Consider the following 18,851-nt stretch of genomic DNA (forward strand, 5'->3'; position numbering starts at 1 on the left):
TATACAGAACTGAACCCAAGCCTATCCATGTCATTCCCACATATCCAATTATATCTCCAATTATGCTTTACAAGTTTGTAATCCTTCAACTTCAGACCTATTCATATTTGTAGCATTACTACACTTGACAGTATCACAGAAGAATCAAAGATAAAAATTCAAAGGCCTCCTCCCCTTCTATGAAGGGGTAGATATATATATTAGCTGTCTTCAGACACACCAGAAGAGGACATCAGATCTTATTACAGATGGTTGTGAGCCACCATGTGGTTGCTGGGAATTGAACTCAGGACTTCTGGAAGAGCGGTCAGTGCTGTTAACCACTAAGACATCTTTCCAGCCCAACAATCAGTCTTGACACTTCAGAGACAGCCCCCAGATCCAGAAATGAATCCAAATGATGTAAAACACACAGTTACTTACCTATGACTATGTCTTCATTTATTTATCTCAACAAACAGCCTAAGTGTGGGACTTCCACTCTCTAGGAATTAGCTAGAAAATGGCCTGACTATGTAAACCGGATTAATTATATAGAACAGGGTCGGTTAGATGGCTCAGGAGATACAGGTACTTTGCTAAGCAAAGCCTGATGAAGGCCAGAATTCAATCCCTGGGACTCACAGTGAAAGGAAAGAACCTGAGCTATCCTTTGACCTCCACATGCCAAGGCATGCATTTTACACATACACACACACCACACATATCACACACACAACACACAAGCCACACATACACACACCACCCACACACACACACACCCACAACACACACACACACACACAAACCACACACACACACACACACACACACACACATACACCACACACACACACACCACACACACACACACACACACACCACACACACACACACACACACACCACACACACAAACACACCACACACACACACACCCCACACACACACACCACACACACACACACAGCACACACACACACACACACACACACACACACACACACACACACCACATACCACACATACACACCCCCCACATACACCACCCACATACGTACACAAACGTACACACACATACACACACACCACATATACACCACACACATACCACACACACACCAAATAATACAACGTCTAGAATACCAAAGGGTGCTGCTGCTAAATATACGTTATAGGAAGGATGAGTATGTGAGTGGGGGAGGATAGTGGTGAAGACTGGTAGGTCGGAATGAGATATTTATCATAGAAAACTTACATATAAGTAGTCATAGATAATGGTGAGTTTCAATGATTCTAGGCTATGTTTGGTTGTACTCAGAGGGTTAAAGCTCATTAAGATACCAGGTAAAACCAGCAAGTGCATATCCATTACCACAGTTAATCATTACACAGTTTCTCAATCTGCAGAAGGCCACCAGTCAGAAAAACGAATACCTCACAGTCTTTATCTTTAGAATGGTCAGAGTCTGGTGAATGGGTCAAAGATTTATGAAACAGGATGAACCGTATCAGCAGGTTTTGTCTTTCCCCACAATACAACTTAAAAAAAAAAAAAGCTTCTTACAAACTCCATGTGATTAAAACTACTTTCTCTACCCCATAAAAAACCCAAAAAACCCCTCACAATTACAAATATCATTGCCATTATGAAGGTTTTTCATGTCTACTCCCCACAAATATCAAGCAATTATAAGATTACTCAGTAACATCAGAGGACAACAATGTAAAGAGGGATCAGAAATGAAAGCATCTGTTTTTGGACTAAGACAGGAGGTATGAATTCGAACCCTTCCTACTCTGAAACTAGCAAGTGCTAAAGCCAGGTGACAGCTCCGGTGGGTTCACTCTACTATTATAGGTGCATATAGGGGTTGGGGATTTAGCTCAGTGGTAGAGCGCTTGCCTAGCAAGCGCAAGGCCCTGGGTTCAGTCCCCAGCTCCGAAAAAAAGAAAAGAAAAAAAAAATAGGTGCATATATCTCTTAGTTCATAATACTGTTAAGTTTCTTTATCTGTCAAGTGAAAACTGTTTCTTTGTTAACTGAGAATAACATTATTTCCTATCTCACGGTATTGTGAGGGAACATACAATAATTATTAATGTTAGCTTATGATCTAGGGAACCACACTCTCACAGACTTCTGAAATACAACATGCTGTATTTCCTCTAAGCTTTTGTTCCTATCATATTTTATATCGTAGCAATGATAAGACTGAGATTTTTTACTGCTTTGACCTATACAATCTACCTCTTATGCCAGTTCTTTATCTCCTGAGACATTCGTAATGTTACCCTAAACACATGTTTTTAATTGCCACACAAAATAATGTTTGATTCCTTTTTTTAATTTTAAAATGTATTTATAAAAGCACTGCAAATAAAAAATCGTACATAGAAGTTATACAGACCCAAAGTCTATACAGCTCCATGAACGTCTATACAGTAGAGTAGCCATTTGGAGCTTCACACTGAATTTCATATTTCCACCATCAAATACATTTTTATGCACTTAACTACCACCAAAAAGGACAAATTCACAACAGTGAGAACCAGAAAAACAAATCAGTTTTACATTGTCAATCATAACTTGCATTCGTCTTTTAATTAGCACACAGAGTAATGTGTTTCTTTATGACATTTGTGCTTTACTCTGACCCACACATACCCCCTCCCATCTCCCGCAGGCTCGTCTGCCCCTAGTGGTCTCCCTTCCATCTTCACATCAATGTGTCTATTACCCTGAGAGGTCCTTTAAAACCTCTTCCCTTCTCACAGGTCCTCTCTAGTTTTCTGGCACTCCCCACACTTGCACACAGATACATACAGAAAACTACTAGAAACTCGGGTCTGTATATGAGAGAGGACAGAGGTATTTATCTGAGGCTGGGTCACCTCCTTTAACAGAACATCTTCCAGGGCTGCCCTTCCCCTATGAATTTCATATTCTCCTTTTGTTTCCAGCTGACCAAATGTCTATAGTGTGAATAACAAGCTTTCAGCACCCATCCCTCCACTAGTGGGAATCTACCCTAAGCTAAACTGCAGCACAGGGCAGATTGCCTACAGCTTCATTCCCAGCAAACACATACACAAGAACCGTGGGACACTGAGACTGACTCCATTTCTTGGCTCTATTTAAAAAAAAAAAAAAAAGCAGCACTAGACATGGATGTGCACGTGTCTCTGGTGAAGATGAGTTTGTTGTTGTTGAAACAGTGATTCATACACCCAGGCTGGCCCTAAACTTGGCTGTGAAGCAAAGGATGCCTAACCTTCTGCCCTCCTTTCTCCTCCTACAGCGCACTAGGACTATGGGCGAGCCACGCTGGGCTTATGTAATACTAGCACTGACGCCGGGCTTTATGCATGCTGGGGCCACTCTACCAGCTGAGCTTCCTGTCCGCATGTCCAGGAGTGCTGTGCATATCCGGGTCATGTGGAAGTTCTATTGTAGCTGTCTGGGACCCCGTCACACAGGTTTCCCATGTCTACCTGGGTTCACACTAACAGTGCATCAGCTTCTCCCCACATCCTCCCCAGCATTTGCTGCCATTTATTTGTTTTCTTAATGCAGTCATTGACTGGGATGAAACAAAACCCCAAAAATAGTCCTTACTTCCCTGCTGGCTCAGGGCATTGGACATTCCTTAAAGGGTCAGTGGCCATTTGTATTTATCTTTTGAGACTATCTGTCCAATTCATTGGCCCGTGAACTGAGAATTTTGAATTTTGGGGGTTGAATTTTTGCAAATTTTATATATTCTAGATAGTAAGTCCTTACCTGAAGTATAACTAGTGAAGATTTTCCCCCCTTCTGAAGAATGTCTCCTCACTCCCTTGACTGATTCTTCTGTCATGCAGAAACTGTTTAATTCCACATAACACATTTGTTAATCCTTAAAGCTATTCCCTGTGCTGTTGCTGGGGGTCCCAGTCAGTGTTCCTCAGGGAGAGTTGACAAGTTGATTTTGGTTGTTTCTTCTAGCTGTCTTCGACATTTTATGGTTGTAAGAAATCCAAATAAGTAACTCCATTGTGCACCACTTCTCTGCAGACCCATCAGCCTGACCTTTTTAAGTTTTAATTGCCAAACATAGTCAAATTCTCTTGCCTATTCTATTAATTCTTATCTTTGTATCAGGATTTTCTAATTTTTAGCACAAGTTAACATTAGTTCGACGAGTATTATTATGTTTGTTATGCGTGAGCCTCGCGGAGATCACTATGGCAGTTCCCTCAGGTGTTCTGAGAGTGAAGAGCTGAGGCCCCGGCACAGCACGTTTAATGAGGGTTGTTGTGGGCGGATCCACATCATGGTTTCCCTAACTAGGGTAAAACAACATAAAACAAGCTGATGAAGGCTCACTTCCCATCTGAATGCTCTGACTACTGGGAAAAAGCAAACGCTCTGCAGAGACGGAAAGAGGAATTCCCAATGTGCCGCACAGGACAAGGCGCACCTCACTACGCTAACCTTGGTGCTTTGGACGCTGTCCACAGTGTCATCGCAGATGTCTTCCTTGAATACCAAAGATGGCTGTCGACAGCCTGCTCCAATCCACCAGCAAAGAAGGACTCAGAAACCTGAGGCCCACAGGTAGAGACCTGCCTTGCTCATCATCTCCCCACCCATTCTTCTGCCCCATGGAGCAAATGATCCAGCAAAACCTAGAACAGAAGGTGGGATGAGGAGCAGGAGCCACGCTGGAGTAAGAGCCTCTAGGAGGCGGGGATTATCCTAGCAGTAACAGAAGGGGGGAAGTGTCTGAAACACCCACTCTAGCCACAGCAGGAAGTACATGAGTCACAGAAAATTACTGACAGAATTTGATGAACTATTTGAGTCAATGTCCTAATGGGCAGAACTAAACATTACAGGAGGGGCTGTCTTTCATCAGAAAGAAGCATTTACTGAAAGCTGCTCATTTGTGTTTACACTTCTTACCTTTGTTTGCTCTCCTGTTTTATAAATATATATTTAATATTTAAAATCTTGTCCTTATTATGTATGCATTTATATCTTAAGAATTTTTGACAGACATGTTGTAACTCGTATCTTGTACAAAAAGGTTCTTTTGTCCTTCTTTTCTACAAGTTTAATACAAACTAATTTCTCTAGTGCCTTTCGTCCTTCTAACCTACACAGTCTCCTCATTCTTACTCTCTTACTCCTTACAGCTTCATTTCATCACTTAAATATTATAGTTTGGAGCAGAGGGCACAGGGATGCCCAAAAACTATGAAGTGTATTTTCTCCAATCAGGATTCTAGACTCTGCCTCCAAACGCAAGCAAAGTTCACAGTAGCTTCTCCTGCAGCCCCACACTGCGACTTCCGTGAGGTGTGGTCACTACAGTTGACTTCCCCTAACATAAATCCAAACGAAGATAACTCACCAGAAAGGCACATTTAAAATAAAATAAGCAGAATTAGGAGGGAAAACTATAATTTATAGAACACATGCACTCTGGCAAATGATCATTCACTCTAGCAGATGACATATTAAAACAGCAAAGAAACTTGAGAGAGAGAGACAGAGAGACAGAGAGACAGAGACAGAGAGACAGAGAGACAGAGAGACAGAGACAGAGAGACAGAGACAGACAGAGACAGAGAGAACAGTATACGATGGCACCAACGCAGACTAACAAGTTGTAAATTCTGGAAATATGGATGAGGATAGTTGAAATGTAAGAAAGACTTCAGATTCCTACTTTTATAGGAAGCCAATCACCAAATCAGGACTCAAATAAACAAATAAAAATATAATTTGAGACCTGAACAAGAACATGTAATCAACTGAAGACATAGACCAGAAAGTCGCTTAAGTGAATAAAAGAATCACTAACTTAGAAGACAATTAAAAAGAATGGAGGAAAAGTTTAGCAAGGATATTGAGATGCTGACAAGAAGCAAACAGAATTATAGTGGTGAAGGAATCAAGCAGTGAGAGGAAAAGCATAGCAGACAGCATCATCAACACATGCAACCAAGTAGAAAACCAGATCTCAGAGATAAAGACAAGTCACAAAACAATTACACACAGACATGTGAAAAGAAAAGAATAAACATGACCAAAACTTCCAAGAAATCTATATATTAACAAGGCTAACCCTAGGGAGTCATGGGATAGAAGGAGCTCAGACACAAATCAAATGGTGAATCAAATCTAATTATAGCAGAGAATTTTCCAAACCAAGAGAAGAAACAATCAAATATAGGAAACAATGAGAACCCCAAACAGACCTGACTAGAAAAGACTCTTCATGATACATCAAAACTCAGATTCAAAAAATACAAAACACAGAAGCAATGCTAAAAGTCAAAAAGAACAAACACAGAGAGACAGTGTGAGAAGACCCAGCTCTGTCAGCAGCAACTGTAAAAGCCAGCAAAGCATGGAAGGACACCAGCCCTACCAGTAAGAAGCAACCAAGATGGCTGTAACTAGAAATGGTTTTATGGATTAAGCACAGTCTAATACATAAATTAGACAGTCTAATACAAGCACAAGTTAAGTCAATTTTTAATGATTAACCAGAACTGCAAAAGAATTTTTTTCCAACTATGAAGCTCTGGCTGGCCTAGAATTCACTGTGTAGGCTAGGCTGGTCTTAAACTCTCAGAGATCTGTCTGCCTCTCTCCCTCAGTTCTAGAATTAAAGGTGTGTGAAACCTCACATGGCTCTAGAAAATTCTTAAAGGACTACTATACACAGTAAACATTTGGAAAGTTACATACTGAAGAACACAAGAAGAACACAAGAAACATGAAAACAACAGATGAACACAAATCCTGGGAGAACTGGAATGAAGAACAGAGCAAACATCTAGCTACCAGGAGAAGAGGAAAAGAGCTACAGATAAACTAGCCAAGCAGAAGAGTAAACAGAATCTTAAGTAACAGCAAACCTTCCAATTTGTAACCTCCAATGTAAAAAGCTTAAGGCACCAATTAAAAGGCAGACTAAACCAATGGGAATAGGAAACAAGACCTAGAGACTTTTTGTCTTTAAGAAACTCACTTGATGATACCTGAGAGCAGAGGTAAGACCAACTCTCCTGCTCCCAGCGAACTGCCTGGAGCCCTCAGGACATACAAACCTGGAGCAGTCTGGGACAGGACCCTTCTGGTTTGCGCTTGTGCCTGTTGCTGAACTGTACACCTCTCTGTACCAAAATCCAGCTGAAAGAAAACAGGTCTACAGGAGTGCTGACAAACAGGCTTACAGGAGGGACAAGCCCCTGTGAGAGACAGCAGGACAAGCTGACACCAGAGACAACCTGATGGCGAGAGGCAAGTGCAGGAACCTAAGCAACAGAAACCAAGATTACTTGGCTTCATCAGAGCCCAGTTCTCCCACCAAAGCAAATACTGGATATCCAAAACCACCAAAAAAGCAAGATTTGTATGTAAAATCACATTTCACGATGATGATAGATAACTTTAAGAAGGCTATAAATAATTCCCTTAAAGAAATACAGGACAGCACAAGTAAACAAGTAGAAGCCCTTAAAGAGGAAACACAAAAATCCCTTAAAGAATTACAGGAAAACTCAACCAAATGGGTGTAGGAATTTAACAAAACAAGCCAGGATTTAAAAATGAAAATAGAAACAATAAAGAAATCACAAACAGACACAACCCTGGAGATAGAAAACCTAAGAAAGAGATCAGCAGTCATAAACACAAGCATCACCAACAGAATATAAGAGATAGAAAAAATCTCAGGGGCAGAAGATATCATACAAAACATTGACACAACCATCAAAGAAAATGTAAAACACAAAAGGCTCCTAAACCAAAACATCCAGGAAATCCAGGGCACAATGAGAAGATCAAACATAAGGATAACAGGTATAAAAGAGAGTGAAGATTCCCAACTTAAAGGGCCAGTAAATATCTTCAACAAAATAATAGAAGAAAACTTCCCTAACTTAAATGAAGAGATGCCCATAAACATACAAGAAGACTACAGAACTCCAAATAGATTGGACAAGAAAAGAAATTCCTCCTGTCACATAATAGTCAAAACACCAAACACACAAAACAAAGAAAGAATATTAAAAGCAGTAAGAGAAAGAGGTCAAGTAACCTATCAGAATGACACCAGACTTCTCACCAGAGACTATGAAAGCCAAAAGATCCTAGGCAGATGTCATACAGATCCTAAGAGAACACAAATGCCAACCCAGGCTACTATATCCAACAAAACTCTCAACTTACATAGATGGAGAAACCAATATATTCCATGACAAAACCAAATTTATATAGTATCTTTCTGCAAAAAACTCGAAGCCAGACTAACCAGAGGGCACAAGGAGTGTATCCAAATTAACAAAATCAGAAATGAAAAGGGAGACATAGCAACAGAATCTGAGGAAATTTAAAAAAAAACATCAGATCCTACTACAAAAGCCTATATTCAACAAAACTTGAAAATCTGGAGGAAATGGACAATTTCAGGTACCAAAGTTAAACCAGGATCAGATAAACCATCTAAGCAGTCCCATAACTCCTAAAGAAATAGAAGCAGTTATTAAGTCTCCCAACCAAAGAGCCTAGGACCAGATGGGTTTAGTGCCGAATCAGACCTTCATAGAAGACCTAATACCAATACTGTACAAACTATTCCACAAAATAGAAACAGATGGAGCACTACCAAATTCCTTCTATGAAGCCACAATTATGCTTATACAATTCAAAGACTCAACTTCGGACCAATTTCCCTTATGAATATTGACGCAAAAATAATAAAAAAATTTCTTGCAAATCAAATCCAAGAACACATCAAAACAATCATCCATCATGATCAAGTAGGCTTCATCCCGGGGATGCAGGGATGGTTCAATATACAGAAATCCATCAACGTAATCCACTATGTAAACAAACAAACAAAAAAAAACCCAAAAAAAACCAACACACGATCATCTCATTAGATGCTGAGAAAGCATTTGACAAAATTCAACACCCCTCCATGTTAAGTCTTGGAAAGATCAGTATTCAAGGCTCATACCTAAACATAATAAAAGCAATGTACAGCAAACCAGTAGCCAACATCAAACTAAATGGAGAGAAACTTGAAGCAATCGCACTAAAATCAAGGAATAGACAAGGCTGCCCACTCTCTCCCTACTTATTCAATATAGCATTTGAAGTCCTAGCCAGAGCAATCAGACAACAAAACGAGGTCAAAGGGATACAAATTGGAAAGGAAGAAGTCAAAATATCACTATTTGTAGATGATACGATAGTATACTTAAGTGGCCCCAAAAGTTCCACCAGAGAACTACTAAGCCTGATAAACAACTTCAGCAAAGTGGCTGGGTATGAAATTAACTGGAAACCCCACCTACAGTCCTCCGCTCTACCAACTGAGCTATCAAAGGACACAAATTAACTGAAACAAATCAGTAGCCTTCCCCTACTCAAAGGATAAACAGACTGAGAAAGAAATTAGGGAAATGAGGGACTATTCACAATAGTCACAAGTAACATAAAATACATTGGTGTGACTCTAATCAAGCAAGTGAAAGATCTGTATGACAAGACTTCAAGTCTCTGAAGAAAGAAATTGAAGAAGATCTCAGAAGATGGAAAGACTTCCCATGCTCATGGATTGGCAGGATTAATATAGTAAAAATGGCCATTTTGCCAAAAGCAATCTATAGATTCAATGTGATCCCCATCAAAACTCCAACTCAATTCTTCATAAAGTTAGAAAGAGCAATTTGCAAATTCATTTGGAATAACAAAAAAACCCAGGATGGTGAAAACTATCTTCAACAATAAAAGAACTTCTGGGAGAATCACCATCCCCGACCTCCAACAGTATTACAGAGCAATAGTCATAAAAACTGTATGGTATTGGTACAGAGACAGGCAGGTAGATTAATGGAATAGAATTGAAGACCCAAAAATAAACCCATACACCTATGGTCACTTGATCTTTGACAGAGGAGCTAAAACCATCCAGTGGAAAAAAGATAGCATTTTCAACAAATGGTGCTGGTTCAACTGGAGGTCAGCATGTAGAAGAATGCAAATCGATCCATTCTCATCACCCTGTACAAAGTTTAAGTCCAAGTGAAGCAAGGACCTCCACATCAAATCAGATACACTCGAGCTAATAGAAGAAAAAGTAGAGAAGAGCCTTGAACACATGGGCACTGGGGAAAACTTCTAAACAGAACACCAATGGCTTATGCACTAAGATCAAGAATTGACAAATTGGACCTCATAAAGCTGCAAAGCTTCTGTAAGGCAAAGGACATTGTCATTAGGACAAAAGGGCAACCAACAGATTGGGAAAAGATCTTTACCAATCCTACATCTGATAGAGGACTAATATCCAGTATATACAAAGAACTCAAGAAGATAGACGCCAGAGAGTCAAATTACCCTATTAAAAAAATGGGGTACAGAGCTAAACAAAGAATTCACAGCTGAGGAATATCGAATGGCTGAGAGACACCTAAAGAAATGTTCAACATCCTTAGTCATCAGGGAAATGCAAATCAAAACAACCCTCACACCAGTCAGAATGGCTAAGATCAAAAACTCAGGTGACAACAAATGCTGGTGAGGATGTGGAGAAAGAGGAACACTCCTCCACTGTTGGTGAGATTGCAAGCTGCTACAACCACTCTGGAAATCAGTCTGGAGGTTCCTCAGAAAATTGAACATTCCACTACCTGAGGACCCAGCTATACCTGTCTTGGGCATATACCCAAAACATGCCCCAACAAATAACGAAGACACATGCTCCACTATGTTCATAGCAGCCTTATTTATAATAGCCAGAAGCTGGAAAGAACCCAGATGCCCTTTAACAGAGGAATGGATACAGAAAATGTGGTACATCTACACAATGGAGTACTACTCAGCTATCAAAAACAATGACTTCATGAAATTCATAGGCAAATGGATGGTACTAGAAAATATCATCCTGAGTAAGGTAACCCAATTAAACAACAACAACAACAACAACAACACACACACACATGCACACATGGTATGCACTCATTGATAAGTAGATATTAGCCCAAAAGTTCAAATTACCCAAGATATAATCCACAGACCACATGAAGCTCAAGAAGAAGAACGTCCAAAGTGTGGATGTTTCAGTCCTTCTTAAAATGGGGAAAAGAAATTCATAGGAAGGGATATGGAGATAAAGTTTGGAGCAGAGACTGAAGGAATGGCATTCAGAGACTACCCCACCTGTGGATCCAGCCCATATAAATACAGTCACCAAACCCAGACAATATTGCTGATGCCCAGAAGTGCATGCTGACAAGAGCCTGATATAGCTGTTTCCTGAGAGGCTCTCCCAGAGCATGACAAATACAGAGGGCAAATGCTCGCAGCCATCCATCGAACTGAGAATAGGGTCCCCACTGGAGGAGTTAGAGAAAGGATTGAAGGGGCTGAAGGGGTTGGTTTCCCATAAGAACAATACCAACCAACCAGAGCTCCCAGGGACTAAACTACTACCCAAAGAGTATACATGGTCAGACCCATGGCTCCAGCTGCATATGTAGCAGAGGATGGTCTTGTTGGGCACCAATGGTAGGAGAAGCCCTTAATCCTGCCAAGGTTGGAACCCCCAGTGTAGGGAATGTCAGGGCAGGGAGGCAGGAAGGGGTGGGTGATTGGGGAGGGGGAACACCCTCATAGAAGGAGGAGGGAGGATAGGGTAGGGGGCTTATGGACAGGAAACAGAGAAAGGGAATAACATTTGAAATGTAAATTTAAAAATCCAATAAAAAGTACAAAAAAAAAAAAAGAAAGAAAGGAAGGAAGAAAGAAAGAAAGAAAGAAACTGGGCTGGAGAGATGGCTCAGTGGTTAAGAGCACTGACTGCTCTGCCAGAGGTCCTGAGTTAAAAACCCAGCAACCACATGGTGGCTCACAACCATCTGCAATGGGATCCGATGCCCTCTTCTGGTGTGTCTGAAGATAGCTACAGTGTACTCACATACATGAAATAAATAAATCAAAAAAAAAAAAAAGAAAGAAAGAAAGAAACTCACTTGACTATAAGATATTAAAACCGGGGTTGGGGATTTAGCTCAGTGGTAGAGCACTTGCCTAGCAAGCGCAAGGCCCTGGGTTCAGTCCCCAGCTCCGAAAAAAAGAAAAGAAAAAAAAAAAAGACATTAAAACCAAGCAACAGTTACAAGTCACATTACCAAGGAAGTGGAGGCCATGGACAAGCTGGTGTAGGAAATGTCAGATCTGACCATAGACCCCCATCCATGACTAGTCCTAAGGGATAAAGAGTGTCACTACATACTTACAAATGGGAAAACTCAGTAGCAGGGCATAACTATTATAAATACTTACACACCAAATCTTAGAGGCCCTGGTTTCATAAACACTGAAAGACTACAAAGGTCATTACACAGTAAGAGTGAGAGACTTCAGGACTCCAGCTACAGCTAGATCCATCTTCCAGGATAAAATCAGCAGAACAGTACGGAGCTGACTCACACCGCAGGTGACTCACAGCGCAGGTGACCTGATCTAACAGCTACAGAACGTTCCGCATATTCTTCTCAGTGGTGCAGGGAACCCTCCCAAGGACTGACACACTGTGGACTCAAAGCAACCTTTTAACAAATAAGAACAAATGAAATAGTTCCCCGTGTCCTTTCAGACCAAGATAAAATGAACTTAGAGATCAACGGCAAAACAAACCTCAGAAGACACATAAATATTTAAAGACTGCTTTTCAAAGCAGTACAGGTAGGGTGAGGTGACACATGCCTTTAGTCCCAGAACTTAGGAGGCAGAGGCAAGTGGGTCTTTGTGATTTCCAAACCAGCCAAGGCCACATAATAAGACCTAATAAATAAACTAATTAAATAGTAGATCATTAAAGAAATCAGAGAAGAAAAATTTAAATTGCTAGAATCAACTGAAACTGAGACAACCTAACAGAACCTCTGGGATACAGACAAGGAAGCTTCACAGCTGTAATCATTTTTTTTTTTTAATTGCCTCCTTGGTATCTTGGGGACTGCCACCATCATGAGTGGCAGTGTAACAAACCAGAAAGTTCCTAACCGTCTGCTTCAGGGAGAACAGATGGTCACTGATGTCCTTCACCCTGGGAACCTTACCAAAGACAAAAAAATTGGGAAAAGTTAGCCAAAATATACAAAGCCACACTATATATCATCTTTGTATTTGACTTCTGAACCTATGTTGGTAGGGCATGATCTATAATCCTTGAGATTGTGTAAAGAAGAACGAGCCTAAACACAGCTTTGAAAGATGACATGGCCTGAAAAAAAAAAAAAAAAGAAAAAGAAAAAAAAAGGTATGAGGGTTGGGGATTTAGCTCAGTGGTAGAGCGCTTGCCTAGCAAGCCAAGGCCCTGGGTTCGGTCCCCAGCTCCGAAAAAAAAAAGAAAAAAAAAGATGACACGGCCTCTATGAGAAGAAAAAGACCTCCAGAAAACAGGGAAAGGAAGATAAGAACAGGAGACTACAAAGGCCATTTCTGGTACTGGCAAAAAGTGAATGGAGGTGAGATGCAGCAAAACGAGTAGATCCACTGTGACCTGTCTGCTATGTTGTGGGGATTTCTGAGAGGACAAATAAACTAAAAGCTTGGATGTGAAAATAGAAGTAATCATCTTTCCCAAATCAGACGGGGCCCGGCGGTAGTGGCACATGCCTTTAACGCCAGCACTCAGGGGGCAGATACAGGCGGATCTCTGAGACTGAAGCTTAGGCCAGCCTGGTCTACAGAGTGAATTCCAGGACAGCCAGGGCTACACAGAGAAACCTTGTCTCGAAAAACAAAAACAGAAAAAACCTGAGAGGAGGTGTGAGACCATCAGTAGGTGACATGCATGAGATCCTGGCACTGCATCAGTGCTAGACAAGGGTGGTAGCCGGCCTCTTATCCCAGGGCTCCAGAGATGCACTGACCCTAAGAGTTTAAGTCTTAAAATTTTTAAAAAGCATTAATATCTTCTTCCTAGTTCTCATTGTTGGACCACTAACCAGAGGGAAGCCAAATCCGTCTTCCAGGTAGACCTACCAACATATTCAAGTGGTAAAGACCTGAGTTCTGCCAACAGCTTGTATGAATCAAGGCTGCTGGCTTACAGCTATGGGACACAAATCACTTTAGAGAAACTCTCCAACCTGAGCCCAGCCTTCTACTACGCGAAGAACTCTGGAGGGGCTTTGCTAGATAAGGTCTTCTTCGGGTTGCAGCCAAGATGTTAGGAAAGTGTAATCATCTGAATCATCTTGGCTGCAACCCCAAGAAGACCTTATCTAGCAAAGCCCTCCAGAGTTCTTCAAGCTAGTAACTACCAAAACAAATAAGTCTTCAGTCCACTAAATCTTGAGGAACTTGTTATATGTAGAAAGATATAATAGTTTTATAGCTTTTGCATTTATATTTTATTTCAGTAGTTTCTGTAAGTGGAGTAGGCGGAAGTGTGAGCTCACTGCTTCCTATACCCATATCCATGTGAAGTTTTCTTTCTCCCACTGGACTGGACTGGCCAATGGGATGCAAACCATACGTGCAAGTTTCTTCTGAACTCTCTGTTTATGATCTATGTCTATTTTTTATCCAAGACCACAATGTCTTATTTGTTATGGCATAAAGGAAATATTGATATTGGGAAAGAAAAGTTCTCCAAATGCTGTCCTTCAGTGATTTTAGTTCTTGCTAGTCCTTTACATTTCAAAAAAAATTATAGAATTAGATTGTCTATTTCTTCACACAAAGTCTATGGGGAGATGTTAATGAAACTCACACCACTTCTACAGAGCAGTAGCTCATTTGAATGACGCGGACTTTTCTGACCCATCACTAGCTTACCCTTCATAGGTCATTCTTGGAACTTGCAATGCTTTATAATTCTCAGTGCTCACGGCATCCTTTTAGACCTGTTTATAGCCATTGGAATTTCAATGACACTTTAAATTTTAATTAACTTACAAATTGTTATGTTATTGTAGACAGATGATAGATAGATAGAGAGAGAGAGAGAGAGAGAGAGAGAGAGATGGATGGAGGGATGGACAGACAGACAGTTTTTCTACATAGAATGCTAAAATCACTTATAAATTGACTTTTATAGGTCCTATGAGATTTCTGATATGTATAATCATGGCATTTATAATTTTTTTTACTTATACTCACTTTTAATGATGATATACCATAAAATATAGCATATCGGCCATCTTAAAGGAAGACCTTACTTTTGCATGGTGTCTGGCTGTGTAAATTACTGACTGAAGAACACAGTAGGCCAGGCCTGGTATTTACAAATTAAAGAATCACAGACTCTATCTCAGACAGACAGGCAGATGATAGATGATAGATAGATAGATAGATAGATAGATAGATAGATAGATAGATAGATAGACAGATAGATAGATAATAGAGAGATAGATAGATAGATATAGATGATAGATAGATAGATGATAGAGAGATAGATAATTGATAGATAGATAGATAGATAGATAGATAGATGATAGATAGATAGATAGATAGATAGATAGATAGATAGATAGATAGATAGATAAGATAGAAAAAAAGCTGGGGAAGATGGTACACATAAAGTCACAGCTGCTTGAGAGCCTGATTCCAGAAGTTCACAGCCAACCTGAGCACATAGGGAGCCCTCATCTCAAAATAATAGAAGTTCCCAGAGTAAAAATAAAAGCTGATTTTACCGGCAATACAAGGAATCAAAGAACCTGTTAACATCACGTGGAAGTAGACTCAGAAGACTGTTCTACAAGACTAGTGGCTTAGTTTCTTTAATAAAGAAGTAGCATGAGGAATTGTGTTAAAGGGTTAAAGTGTTAGGAGGGTTGAGAACCACTGGGCTAGAAGGTAAAATAAAGGTGTTTGCCATTGAGCCTAACAACCTAAGTTTGATCCTTCAGTCCCACATGATGAGACTAGAGAATAGATGCTTACATGTTATCTTTTGATCTAATTAATCACACACACACACACACACACACACACACACACGGTGGGGGGGAGATAAAACATAAATAAGTAAATAAATTTTTAAAAATTTAAGTTAGCCTATAACAAAAATATGGGAAGACTGTCTTAAATTAAAGTTATCCAAGAGACAAAGCAAATATCATGTTAGGGTTGTATGTGAATCTGTGAAAAGTGAATCTGTGAAAAGGCAGTTTTGAGAATCAAGGGGAAAACTGCATGGACTCAGATGACATTAAGAAATAGACTAGCACTACATATAAAAATGTAGTGCACATACTAGTTCACTGAAAACCTAGCTTAGCAACACCGTGGACTGTGGACACTGCTGTTAACTCTCATAAGCGCATGGCTGACTGGGAGCTGTTCCTGCCCAGCATCACTGAAGAGGACCCTATCCTATCGCACACTGCTAGCTCAGGGCAAGGTCGAACTCCAGCACAGTTCCTACTGACACTTACCATCTTTACACCATCATAAAAGCAAAATCTTAGGCTGAATTATAGTAAGTCAAAGACCACCCACATGTCACATACACAAACACACACACACACACACACACACACACACGCACACGCACGCGCGTGCGCTGTAACTACTGCTTTACATAATCATAATAAGCAACCCATCCACCTTCCTGTTCCTTCTCCCCCTCCTTGGATTTTAGAGACTTCTCTGTGTAGCCTTGACTCTTCTGGAACTTGTAGACCAGGCTGTCCTAGAACTCAGAAACTTACTTGCTTCTGCCTCTCAAGCTCTAGGATCAAAGCCGGGTGTGTGTCGCTACTGCCCAGCTATCTAGTTTCCATTTCTTAACCTATTCAGTTATATTCAACTCCTCCTCTAATATCTTGCTTCTGCTTAAAAACCAAACAGCATGTTAATATCTCTAGATACAGAGAACACCATTTCTCTCACCGTATTCTTCTACAAGGCTCTGGTACATGAACCAGTCAGCTGTACAATGACACTTTACCTTACAAGCAAAATTTACATTAATCATGTGTTAGGTAACTTCTCTCATTAACTCTGCCTCTTAATGTTTCATGAGGTCATCGTAATGGAGACTGGTAGTCAACTTCTGAACTTAATCTGGCCAGTGAAAACTGTCTAGAGCGTTTGAGCAAAGCTAATGGACTCCCACCGTGTACATCTTTCAGTAGAAGAAATCATCAGCCTCACTACTGGGAGTGGCCTGCCAAGGATTCTAATGAACAGTGTTTTACCTTTTCTCTTCCTCTTATGGGACAAATCTGCCCCACTTGTTTTCTTTCTGCTTGCTTGGGTTTTGTTTGTTTGTTTTCTTTCTGCTTGGGTTTTGTTTGTTTCCTTTCTGCTTGGGTTTTGTTTGTTTGTTTTGGGTTTTGTTGTTGCTGCTGCTGCTGCTGCTGCTGCTGGTTTTTTGGCTTTTTTTTTTTTTTTAAAAGACAGGGCCTTACTACATAGCTTTGGCTGTCCTAAAACTCATAATCATACAATGCAGATATTTTTTAATATGTCAGATCTGCTGGCAACTGCATCACTGTCAGTCTAAAATAAACTAAGGCTCTTTTACTGATAGTATGATGGTAGTTTTTAGTTTTACTTCAGTATTTTGAAGAGGTGACATCACCACCTTGAGGCGCAAATACTTTGTAATTTTAGTGTCCTGGTCAGTGATTATGTACAGTGATGGGAGCTACTTACTTCTCACAACTCCAAAGGCCAATAATTTATACAATATATAATATAGAAACAAAATACGTACAACTATTCCTACTAAAACAATACAGAAACATGAGTATGGGGCAGAGGACTCTGCACCATCCTTACAATTTTCAATAAACCTCAAACTATTACAAAGCTAAAGCTTCCTGCAAACAGAAAGAAAACCAAAAGCAAACGATACAGCAGTGATGTTTTTAGGTTTTGGTTTTAGGAGAGTTCGATGAAGTGCTCTCTTCCTGCCCTGCTCTTTCTTGCCAGTCTTCCTCTTGGAACGCAATGTGAAGGACTGAAGTGGGTGAAAGGGCTTTCTCTTATCTTGTGCCTGTCCATAGTCCTTACTGCCACCTTAGTGCCACCATACAAAGTAGAGGGCTTCAGTCTTCCACAACTGAAAACCTAGAATGTCGCTGGTCTTCCTTAGTGTTCCTGCCTTTTGAGAGTGACTGTCCTACCCTTGGGAAAGATTCAATTGCTTCTAATAAGATCGATGATGACTGGTCTTACGTCAGCTTGACACACAAACTCAAAGGAGGGAACCTCAATTGAGATAATGTCTCCCTAAGATCCAGCTGTAAGGCATTTTCTTAATTAGTGACTGAGGAGGGCAGGTCCAGCCTACTGTGGGTGGTTCCATCACTGGGCAGGAGGTCCTGGGTTCTATAAAGAAACAAGCAGGGCAAGCCATTAAGAGCTCCCTCTATGGCCTCTGCATAAGCTTGTGCTTCCAAGTTCCTGCCCTGTTTGAATTGCTGTCCTGACTTCCTTTAATGATGAACATCGATATGGAATGTCAGCCAAATAAACTCTTTCCTCCCCAGCTTGCTTTTTAGTCCTGGTGTTTGACTGCAGCAATAGAAACCCTAGGACAGATCTCTGCCAGCTCTACTCTCGTGACCCAGGTACTGGCTTACTGCACCTAAATATTCAGTGAACTGTGGTGTAGAGAGAGATGCCTACAAACGTTAACTTTTACATCGACCCACAAGTAGTCCACCTAGGGGTCCATATGTCCTCAAATCTGTTATGGAAATTTAGTGACGTCCTTATTTATATTTGAGACAGAATCTCCAACCCAAGCTGACCCTCAACTCCTTCTATAACCAAGGATGATGAACTTCTGATCCTTCTGCCTCCATGCAGTAGGTGGAGTCCTGGGACTGTAGCCA

At 40.6% G+C, this 18,851-nt stretch overlaps 1 long non-coding RNA gene and 1 other non-coding gene across 2 annotated transcripts in view; both read right to left on the bottom strand.

Annotated features, from left to right (window-relative positions):
- LOC116914839 overlaps positions 1 to 18,851 on the bottom strand; it is a 46,445-nt gene that overhangs the window by 1,294 nt on the left and 26,300 nt on the right. The window lies entirely within an intron of this gene.
- LOC116915192 lies at positions 15,148 to 15,274 on the bottom strand. Its single transcript, XR_004389848.1, has one exon. It is a non-coding gene; the product is annotated as a small nucleolar RNA SNORA15 (small nucleolar RNA).

This window comes from Rattus rattus, chromosome 13, assembly GCF_011064425.1.
Source record: "Rattus rattus isolate New Zealand chromosome 13, Rrattus_CSIRO_v1, whole genome shotgun sequence".
Classification (NCBI taxonomy): Eukaryota; Metazoa; Chordata; class Mammalia; order Rodentia; family Muridae; genus Rattus; species Rattus rattus.